Source organism: Plectropomus leopardus, chromosome 4 (genome assembly GCF_026936395.1).
Source record: "Plectropomus leopardus strain MGB_pleo_1.0 chromosome 4, ASM2693639v1, whole genome shotgun sequence".
NCBI classification, from domain to species: domain Eukaryota; kingdom Metazoa; phylum Chordata; class Actinopteri; order Perciformes; family Serranidae; genus Plectropomus; species Plectropomus leopardus.
In genome coordinates this window covers 23378089-23390457 of record NC_142179.1, presented here as the reverse complement: position 1 = coordinate 23390457, position 12369 = coordinate 23378089, and positions in this window count along the sequence as shown.

The window sequence follows — 12369 nt, the reverse complement described above, 5'->3', positions numbered from 1 at the left end:
AACATGTTAATGCTTACAGCCCAAGTATGAACATATGTTTACAGAAATGTTGCAGTATATGAACATTAATTAGGAAATGACATTCATTCTAAGTGAAGTAAATCTCAAGTGAGCTGAGCTTTCGAGTGTTTATTTTTTGTCATAAATGACGGAAAATGATTCAGACTGGATAACAGCCATTCATTTCATTGTCCACAGCATGCATTCTTTCACAATTAAGTTGTTCCCAGTGCTCCCATTTATCGAGTGATGATATGAGTTGGAACTTTTTTTTTTTAATTTAGACTAGTGTTTAAAACACTTACATAATTTACAACTGATTGTCAAACCAGCAGAGAAACAACTTTTTTTTTGGTGGTGGTCAGCAGTTTTCAAAAATCCAAAATATATCTGTATGTATAATATGATTTCTCATTATTGGTATCATTCAAATAGTGCAGTATTGCAGTAATGTGGGTAATTGTTCGATTTGTTTAGATGCGTAGGCAAGCTTTCTACTGAGAGGCAACTCCTAACAACAGCAAGCACTGTCTCACTTAGACAGATTTTTGTTTGTCCAACCTTATTATTGGGCAGCGTTGTTTGTGACACATTTTATTTTGACATAGACAGTTTCATGCATTAAAAACAAAATATGAGACCAAATTAAACACTAAAACACAAGCTAATACATAATATAAAGGAAAAAATAAAAACAAATAATCAAAGAAACAATGCAAACATACCTAAAATTCCCACTTGGTTTATCATAAACAAAATGGTCAGTGAATCAGAGATAATTTGTGAAAAAAATAACACACTTTTCACTCCTTTTAGAGCTCATTTCCTCAAACAAATGAGCGGAAAAAGCATTGATGATGTCATGTCCTCAATCTGTTTGTAAATCTTACCAGTGCTCATCAAAGTGGGAACAGACTACTTGTCAACTTTTAACCCCCCTAGTGTTTCCAAGTGGTATTATTGTTGGCACCATTGTTGCAGAGACAATTGGATCGTTTTCTTTTTTCCTCCGAGCCTAGCAACAAGCTCAGGTACCACAGTTACTTTGGTGGTTTCACCATTCACCGTTTCTGCTACTGGGTATAGCTACCTTTGAAAACAAAAGTACTATCTTCCGCCTGTTTTGGTTGTGCAATGGTTGACACTCTTCCTTTGTGCTGTAAATCGTGTCTTAATTTTCCGAGGAGATCACACTAATTACAGACAGAATTGCATAGTGGGGGAACCAATCTAAACAGTGGAGGTGTGATTATTTTTCTATAGTGCTCTATTTACATTGATCAACATTTATTTCATAATGATATGTTCAAGCAAAAATCTATTTCCACTTAAAATAATGAATGCTATGATATAGATATATATTTTACAAGCAATATGTTCAATTAAATGCAAATAGACTGTGAGTTTATAAATATTTGGTCTGTTTCAAACACACGATAATTAGATACATCAGCCATACATTAATAAATTGTTTACTTGCCTTAGCAGGTTCCTTATTGCGCTAATAGGGCATGACAGATTTTGCTTGTTAATAATTCTGCCTGTTGCCTGCTAGAGATGATGGATGGGGTGCAAACAGCTGTGGTATCAACATGCATTTCATGTAAAACAGGGACATGAAGACATGTGGTGTGTATGTGTGTGTGTATGTGTGTTTGTGTATGTGTTTGCACTATGCGCTGTTTGGCACATTTTCACGGAGGGGTGTGTGTTATCCTTGTCTTTTGGAGTCAGACCCGAGGCTATGTCTAATTGGAGTCTTCACACTTTCAGGCTTGACTCACACTGACATGCTCGACCTTGGCTCTTCTCCCTTTGCCATGAAAAGGGAAAACAGTGACACAGAAACATGCCTTCTTCTTGGCTGAGAAGAAAAAACTTTGCTGCTACTTATTTCTTTTTTTTTTTTGTTTTACTTCTCTGCCTTTCTTCTGCTCTTGTTGTTGGCTTCAAGAGACTTCTACAGTCTTTTCTCCATTTGAAGAGATGAACTTTTCAACCACAGAAGCATGATCTGAGAGACTTGCAGTAAGGTCATAACTGTCTCTCCGCACCGTGTTGCAGTTGGACAGATTCTTTTTCTTAATTACATGTATGCAGCACATCACTTATGCACATACATGCATACCGAAAAACATACATGCACAGGTATAAAGTACATGTTTATTACGATAGGAGAAAGTGCTATAGGGTCAAATACTTCTACTTCTCGGAACTCAGCTATAAATATACCTCTCACCATAGGTTTCAATGCGCAGTCCCTCAGGTCTCACTCTCCTTTTAGCATCCAAGGGCCCGTTTATGGGCTTGATTTTTTTCCCTTCCCATTAGGCAGCATTGATCAAACAGCACACTTAGGGTTTTTCAAGGTGGACATTACTACTGATGGCAACCAGTACTGGCGGCTACAGTGTAAAAACTATGCCCATTATTCACCTGATTGGCCTCTCCTCCACCTCTCAGTGGTAGGCATTTCATGATTCGGCAGGTATTTATATCCCCACAGGGCCAAATCCCCCTCAGCGTGTCAGCGGTGAAGTGCATGCTTTCTGGTGGTATCAATTTAGTTGTTTAGTACTGAGGAAGGACGGGGAGATGATTATAATGATGTGTTACAGCTCAGCTTGGAAATATATTCACCTGTTGGGTTGTCTATCCACCTGCCAAGTTTTTCATTTTATCATCTTGGCGGATACTTTATAAATGTACCCATAGGTAGGGGTGGGAATCTCCATGCACCTTAGCATGTGATGTGATTATGATTCAGTGGTCAGTGATTTAATTATGCAATGGTTATCGATGCATCTCGATGCATCCAATTTTTTTAATTCTATACATTATTTATTTGTCTCATCATGTGACTAATTGCCACTGAGCTTACTGTATTTGTAATGAGCCGTAGTTAAATGAACAGATGACTTTACTTGCATACAGTTTGACTCTTGTCCAGGTTGCTTTTCCATTCCTCTTCATAGAGGCCAAAATCCTTGCATAACCTAGTTATTAAATCATGAAGTGCTAATCGGATTGGATCAATTTGGATATTTAAACTGTGTAGTGTCTAGTGTTTGCATATTGTAATATTTAATCAGGAATAGTATGCAATTCAAGTACTGCTGAATAATAAATGGTCCGCAGCCTTTTTATTTTAAAATTTTAAGGAAATTAATTTGAATGCAAATTAGCCGGCTGGTCGCAGGTGTTTTGAGGTGAAACAGGCTGAGTATAGACTGATTTTCTTCACCCCAAAGTTGGTTTAAGTTTTTGAATGGGTTGTATTTATCAGTCAGTCTTGTTTGTTAACATCTTTGTTGATTACTGCTCCGCACTGTTAATGTTAGTGTAGAAAGTATTCACTATATACTTCACCTTCAGGCGGCTGTGGCTCAGGACGTAGAGCGTGTCGTCCACTAATCGGAAGGTTGACTGTTTGATCCCTGGCTCCTCCAGTCAACATGTTGAAGTATCCTTGAGCAAGATACTGAACCTCAAGTTGCTCCTGATAGCTGTTCCATCGGTGTGTGCGAGCATGAGTGTGAGCGTGAGTGTTAGCAGATGGGACCTTGTAAGGTTGCCTTGGTTGCAAGTATATAAACGTGCGTGTGAACGGGTGAATGTGAATGGTGTGAAAACGCTTTCAGTGGTCAAACAACTGGAGAGACGGTATACAAGATCAGGTGCTTTAGTCATCCACGTTCACCTCGCAAATTTAATTATTTAGACATAAAATTCAAACATGCTTGCCACAGCTGCCTCTAGTGAATTGGCACTGTAGGGTTAAGGCGTGCCTCTTCTGTTCCATCAACATGATGTTAATAAACTAACATTCACATAATCTATGACTGAACTATGTGAATATATGCCAAATCATCTAAGTCTGCACTGCGATGGATCTAAAATTGGATTATTTCCCTCCACCCCTACAAGTAAGCATTAATAAACAATACTTTAATAAACAAGAGGTATGACAAACCTTTGAAAAATTTACATTGTGACATTTCTAGAAATGTGAGGGTGGTGCGACTAAAACAATTAGAGGCAACTAACAACATTAAAAAGCTGAAAAAAGACTTCTGTTAATAATATCACAGGTCTGTTTTGTATGCTTTTATTCAGATTTCCAAAAAGTTAAGTGAGAACTCACACTATTGTTGAAAAGTGAAACCTGCTAATAATGTAATGCTGCCAAAAACTCAATGTGCCATAACCACATGTGGCTTTGTGTTGTTCATCAATGCCAATTATTCTCCAACACGCAATCCTCCGTTCCGCCGAGAATAAACGTTGAGCTGCTTATTCACATGTTTGCATTGTTGATGTAATTGTGTTGATAATTTCACTGATTAAAGTGATTAAATAGTTGAGATTGGACTTTGGAGAAAGCATGTTGTTACCAAGGAGACTGTGACTTTCAAATCCCTCCCCTCAGTCAGTGGCAGTGAGTCTGTCTCTGAGCAGGAAAACATTCCCTCGCACCCCATGCCTGTTCTCACTGTAGTCCCATTGGGCATACACACTTGGTCTGCGTGGGCAGATGCACTCTGTAAATAAAGGAGCAACATACAGATGTAAAAGTCCTCAGATTTTGAACACAGAAGCAGCAGTGGAAGTAGTAACAGAACAGTAATTGTGTGTTTCTCTTGTGGCCCTCAGGCCCGCATCTTAACTTCACAGTCCAGACATCATGTGTGGAAGAGATTGACAGACAAACCCTTAAACCAGCAGCTTCCTCCTCAAGCAATTCACATGCATGCACCATGTGATGTACTCCAAATCAGCGGGGATTTCTCTCTCTTAATCTAAAGTACACCGGTAGAAAGGAAAATGTGTATGCAGGATAACAAAGGTCTACATTTCCTCTCTTCTCTGTGTTCACATTCTTCTCTAAATAATCTCTTGTGTTTTAAGAACCAGGCTGTAGTGGATGAGAGGCCAAACATTATAGCTAGTGGGTGTTGACGTCCGTTGCAAAGGGTCACTTATACCCCTCGTGTGTACTTGTGAGTGAGACTCTCATTAGCACTAAATAAAGATGTTGTGGTAGTAGATGGATATGTTTTCAGTTAAAAGTAGGAAGGGAAACACACCGGGGTAAAACTAAGACCTTTTCTCGCTCACACTCTCTGCCAGCCATCCAGCATGAGTTGATTCATTCCAGCAGACAGCCGCCGTGTCCCTAAATGTGTCCATGTAACCAGGAGTTGGCATAATAGACCTGGCTCATTTGTTTCCTGGGCTTACGGTGACATGGTTCACCATGACCTCAGCCTTGACAACATGTGCCGGTGCCATGAACTGTCCTTTTGTTGCAGGGTTTTTTTTTGAAGGGTGCCCAATCTTTTCAGAGGGCATTGTGAAACAGATTAACATTGTGATTCTTTGTGTGTGTGTGTGTGTGTGTGTGTGTGTGTGTGTGTGTGTGTGTGTGTGTGTGTGTGTGTGTGTGTGTGTGTTTGTGCACACACAGAGAAAGCCATGGAAATGTCATGCCATCTATACAGCGACCCATGGTTTTGGTAAGCACCCCTTTAACACTTAGAAAGACAGAGATAACAGGGGAGCAGGGCTATTTGTCTGTCAGCACCTTTGTTAGATACTTCCATTTATGGACTTATCCACACGCACACTAACTCACACAGTCTAATAGCAAAATTAAACAACAGACTGACATACATAACCGGTCAAAAATATTTTCTGCGGTTAACGTCTAATCGTTGACATCCTTGATGGGCTGTGTCCACCAGAGCATTTTTTCCAAACTGAAAGTCCCTAGAAAACGCTCAGCCAAAGGTGTTTGAGAACGCATTAGAAGCGCAGTGTTTATTTCAGCTGAGATGCTTTCATTGCACCTGGTTGCAACGATACGGAATATTTGTGGGAGTAAACATGTCGGCGCAGGGTAGAGTACTTGCTTTCTCTCTGCTGAATGCAGGAAGAGAAAACTGACCCGCTGGTCAGTGTGGATTCATGAGAGGAAACATAATATATATACGGTATATTAACATATGTTTTCTCCATTGTTATTGTTGTTCAGCAGTTGTACATGTCAGGTGTGTCTTTGTGGTAGGCTGTTTGTCCCTCCTCCGCTGTGATTGAATGGCTGAAGTAACAATGACTAGTGCAGTGTTTTTACCCAAAGCTGAACATTTTTCAACTCTGGCCCAACCGAGCATTAAAGCATCAAAGCATTAAAAAATACACCAGCCTCAGAAAAAAAGCTTTGGTGGATACAGTCCCTAACTGTGTCACATATTTTATTCATAGTATAGTATTGAATACAGGCTGGCACATAAACACAAATTAATACAATAGATAAAATACAGTGCATGCAATATGTTTGTAACAATATAACCACACTACAAGGACATTAACACATCCTGTTGGAAGTTTGACATTTTAAGTGTCAAAGTCACATATGTTCACCCACATCAGACTCCAGAGAAGAGAATTAAATGTTAGGGATCTTTTGCAGTCCCACGTAAAGGCTTTCTCGTTTCCTGTAAAAATTGTGAAAATTGAGTTAACAATGTCTCATTACATTTCCGACTAAAGCAAGGGACCTTTGGGGGTCTGATCCATAGATGAGGATGAGTACTCTTGTTCTGTCGTGTCTCACAGAGATGCACAGAGAAAAGGTCCTTAAGAATATCTTCCTCGCACTTGGACAGGAGGCGCAATTATGCCTGCCACGATTTCAGCAGAGACGCACAGATAACTGTCATGTTGAGTGGGTTTGCAGGCTGTGGGCGGCGTGCCAGGGGAAGGTCAGAGTGCCCATCTTGTATCCAGATTTGTCGGCTCTGCTCCTACATGTGTTTTGTCAGTGCTGTGCGGTCCAGAGAAATCCTGAAATAAGAGTGCTGATTGCTGTGATTGCTGCGCCGCCATACACCTTGTGTAGTATTTCTCAAGAGATTGTGGAGGTAGAATATTTTTCTTTAATGTTTTTAAATTAAGTTGCATTTTTTGATGAAGGAGATGTGAATGACTTTATGCAACAATGAGATATACAGCTCGACTTGTACTCAGTTTAAAAGAACAGCATCACAGGCCAACTTTCTTTTGTAAAACATACTAAAATAAGCTGATGCACAGAGAAATGCTAACTACTCTATCTCGGCGTAACACACTTTGTATTCAGAGCTTTACACAATCAGTTTCTGAGTCTGTTCATAATTCATACAGAGTAGGGCACTAAACACACCATGAAAGTGGGTGCCAGAATGAGGAGGGTGCTCCCAGGGGATTCCCATTCCTGCATTTGTACCTTATCCATACCTTTTCTCAGGTCCCATCTGTTTGCCTGCTCAAATCCCTCTGGCCTGTGCTAAACACAGTGCTGTGCACTCCTCCACGATTGTAGAGGGAGAAACGAATGGGCAATATTTGGTATTTAAATGTGGTCTCTGTGATGCATGGTATTACTCTTATGAAGCTATATCCCTAGAGTAACATTTAGCTACTGCTGAGCAGGTTACACATGCGGCTGGGTGAGTTAGCGGCACCCACACACTGTAAGTTGAACAGACTGGGAAATGAATAGCAGAGGAAGTTGAGAGGGAATAAGTAATGCTTCACCAGCAGGCTCTAGTTGTTGTGTATATGAGTTACTTTGTAAGACAGATTTTTCTCTGAGGATGCTCATTTCCTCATGACTCAGTTCACTTTGTGAGGCAATTACCCTTCCAAAACCCGAAGCACCCAATCTCTTCAACTTCAACACAACTCTACATACAGGCACAAACACTGCTTCTGTCAGGCTGAACGACTGATTACAGATCTGAAGCCGAAGCCATGATGATTACTGTACACGTACACCTCAGGAGAGGGGCGTTCCTCTTGTGTTGCAAGTGTGACACCGTCAAACCACCTCCCTGCGGTGCCTGACAGGTGCAAGGAGTTGGGGGTAATCTGGATCCTCAGCGGGGGTATTGGACAGGATATCACGCCCTCTGATCCCCACACACTGTCCCCTGCCGACCGGGAAGATGCATGTCTTTTGTCTCTAACCCACTGTTGACAAGTACCTCTTACTGCCATGTAGTCTCCTGGGGCAGCTGTCGTGGTGAACAGAGGCCCCCCTGTCACAGACTACACTGTATTAATACCTACAACCCATTTTACACCCATTAATAACACGGAGAACTTGTTCCCAGAGGATGTGTTCATAGCTATAGCAGCCAAGATCAATTTGAACATGACAAATAAATTCAAAAGCAGAGATTCATTATGTGACCAATTAGAGAAGAAGGGCTTATCTCAGTTGTCTTGGTTGCCAGTAAAACTTGGCCACATGGTTGGACTTAAGATATGTGAAAAAATCAGAATTGGGCTTTTTTGTATTAGGTCTCTAATTATACTTTTAAATAGTAAGCTGAGGCCACTACAAAGACAAATGACAGAGAAATAAAATCCAATATGTGCATGTACATTTTTGCAAGTGTTCTGTCAAACCAAAGAGAAACCTGCTGCTATTAGCTAAATAAAATAGACAATTCCCAGAACATAGCAGGACTGATACATATCACGGCCTTTCAGAAGAGCTATTACTCTCGTGTCTTTCTCTTAGCTGATTCCCAGTGATGCATTTATGTGGGCTGTTCCCAGTTATTGGAGGCTAATGAGAAGGAGAAATGTGGTTTCTGCCCATCTCTCCTATCTGCCTGCCTGCCCGCCTGTCTCGACTGCTCAGGGTTGTCACGGTGCTCTGAGCTCCTGATGTGGCGTATTAGGCAGGACAATCGTTATTAAGCACATTTCAGGCTCAATTACCACTCAAATGCACAGCCATCAAGGCTCCACCACGGGCTCCCAACAGATGGTTGCGGGTGTCAGATAGACAGGACTGGGGATGTCTTCGTCAGACTAGGTGCTGTAGTGTAAAAAGAGGACCGTATTGGTACCAAAACAAGCTCATAGCAATGCTGTTTTTTTTTTTTTTGTTTGTTTTATTAGTCTCATCATTCACCACAATAAGATGATACATAACAAGATATGAGACACTGGTCTTCAAATCAGCAATCAGCAACTTGGCATTAAATATCAATATCAAATGACTAGATGTTTTAGTCTCTTTCTTTTCTTTTTTGGGGGGCTTATTTCAGGTAATTTCTGTTTATTGATTTCGGAATTTTTTGGGTCGTTTTTTTTTTTTTTTCTTTAATTGCTCATTGCCTTCTCTCGAGAAGAGAAATCAAGCCACTTGACTCAGGTTACAAAGTGGTAAAACAGTTTAAAATACATATTAACTAGGGATGCACAATAGACATTTATAGGACTGATAAATCATTTGCCAAGAGTCTGAAATTTATATTATGATGTACTATTCTGCATTAGCAAGAGCTAACACAGCAGCAGCTCACATCCAACACTGAGCCTTTAAAAAATCCCAAAAAACTCACTCTAAGAGCGCTCAACTCTATCGTTAAACCCATCAATAACCGTTAGGTTACTGTAGCTATGTGATGTTAGGCCCTAATGCTGATGTTACACACAGAGGCAGAGGGACGTTACTTTATGTTTCAATTACTTGTGAATAACAGATTGGCATGTCTGTTTTGACAGATTATGTTGAAGCATTTAATTTGAGTTCTTGGCAAAATTAATTCATGAAAAAAATATATATATATGTTTGTCCAGTATCTGATACGGGCACAAAAAGGATCAGTGAACTTTCTATTATATACAACAGTTAGTTTAACGAGTACCTGTTTGGCATGAGCTAACACAGCAATCGCATCTTACGTCCAAATCTTGCACTATCACCGACATGGCTTGGAGTCCCAGGCAAATATGTGCTGAGCGAAGCAATACGCTAGGTAAAGCTCTACAGTGAAATAAGACTTTGCCCACTAAATAGTAAAAGGAAAAAAGGGAAGTCAGCTCCAGCCCATACTCTTGCAAACACACAGTTGTGGGTTAAGCGTTAATGATGAGTGAAAAGGGGTCGGCTATTGGTCACAAAAAAATGTCTAAATTTGAAATCCTGATGTTACTATTTTGCCTATTGACCTTACATGCTTGTTTTGCTAATTTTTTCAGGGTTTTGAACTTAAGGGTGGCTGGGTGTCATCACAGCTTATGGCCACACCACCCTGAGTGTGCTCATCTCATCTGATTTGAGGCATCTGTGCACAGAAATATCATTTCCCCATACAAACAAGCAAAAGTAAATATAATAGATATTTGTGTTTATTTTCTAAATGAGTGCACTGTGTGAAAATGCAAGTACTTTAAGTGTTGTGTACAAAACAAGAACTTTAACATGACCACACTATAACAAACTCTCACTTATAAATAAGAAATGACCTCCTTATTTAAAATTTGATTTCCTACTTATGCAAAATGTTTTTTTCTCCTTTCTTCTCTTACTATAATTCATGTTCACAGAGTTCTTTTTACTGAATTTTGAGACAGTTTTGCAGTCCAGAACATCAACAATGAAGAAACTGAGACATTAAATCGTAACCCTATAATGTCTCACAGTTCATTGTTTTTTTGTTTTTTTTTTAAACCTTTATTTAACCAGACAAGAAACCCATTGAGATCAAGATCTCTTTCACAGGGGTGACCTGGCCAAGATGTCAGCAGCTCAAAAACTGTGCCTGTCATGTCATGTTTTCAAAATCAAGACCAGTGAACAAGTAGACATTTAAAAGAGAGGTTTATTGAAAGGCTGATTTTTTTAAAAATATTTTGTAATGAAAAATAATATTGCTTTGTCATTTTTGGCTTAAGAACAAAATAGTGCACCCTCTTTTATCTTTGATAAATTGATAATACAGAGACAGCGGTATTATTTCCAAAACAGAGCACCGTCCAGCAGACTGAGTTTTGAAAGTCATAAATTTCAGAGCCTGCCCAAAGTAATCATGAGTCATTGATAGTGATAAACTGATGTATTACAGTACATTTGTGCCATGGGAACCCTTCATTTTTTTATACTTGGTATTAAACATCCCTTGCCAATTGCTAAAATACTAAGTGGAAAACAGTGTACAGTGCATCTTATTTTTTCCATTTGAAATGAATGTTCACAGAGTCACAAAGTATTATCTCTGTACTGGAGCTTCACTTAAGAGAACACTGTCAGTCCAAGGTAAAAGTCCAGCCAAGGCTCTGTATGTTTTGCAGTTTAGAAAAGAGACGTTACATAGCCCTCAGATAGTGACTCACACTCTGCTTTACAGACAGCCAAATTATATAAAGATAATCACGTTCAAAGATAAGCCAGTTGCAGTTTCCCCCAGTGCGCAATGTTACTTAGTCACTTTAGCCTGTCAGGAAGAATTACCCATGGTAGAAGTGAAAATCTAAATCTATAACTCAGGGCAAAATTTAAAACCTCTCCACTGAGGAAAGGACTTTGTTGTCTATCAGCATTTCACTCGTGGGCCTCCAGCAAAAGGTTATCATATTTCTGATTTAAATTTGATTTACCTCAAGACCATAAGATCATGTTAAAATTTTATCTTTAAAGAAGTCTAGATCTAAATCTCTTCACAACCAAAACTCAACCACAAAACTGTATCTGATGATGTCTCTACATTGTTTGAATTCATTTAAAAAAAAATTATCATGTTTTGAAGCTTGTAACATAGCTCCACAGCCTGCACACTGATTCAGAACATCTAATAAAATCAAATATTTAATTTATACACATCCATTCCCAAGCACTTTCTTGTGATGCGGCAAATATGAAAATAACTCAGAGAGCTGCATGGTTTGGATGATTATGATAATGCTGATCTGCTAATGTCATTTTGACTCTGAGGCTGAGGAAGCTATCATAGTAAGTAACAGTCACCCCAGCAAATCAAATCAGGAGCTTTGGTTTGTCTCCAAAACAACCTAGAGATATAACAGTGACGATCTTTGAACTGTAAATCACATTTGAAAGCTGTTCACGTCTCCAATTTGCCGTGTTTTAGCTACTTATCTGAATATCTCTCGTGTGAAAGTGAATGCGTTGGAGAAGCTACAGTTAGCCTATTTAACCACCCACCTGGGCTCATACCACCCACCTTAGCATCTGAGTCACACTCTGCCTTCTCTTTCAGATGGGCTGAGCAGGAGAATTAACAGCGCAGCACAGGACAGCTCAGCTCGGCGTACGTGTGTGGGTGGAACAGCCTTATGGCTTCAGTCATTCAACCAACCACGAGGGCATCAAAGAGACACAAGCAGAAAGAGAGAGAGGGAGAGAAAGGGAGAGAGAGAGAGAGAAACAACAACTCAAAACGAGATGTCAAACAAAGAATATGAGAATATGAGGGGGAGGTGAGGATCCATAGACAGAAAGTGAAATAAAAAAAAAAAGCCAAGAAGGAGCAGGACAGACAGGCCAGACACCAGAGGAGCGAGCATATA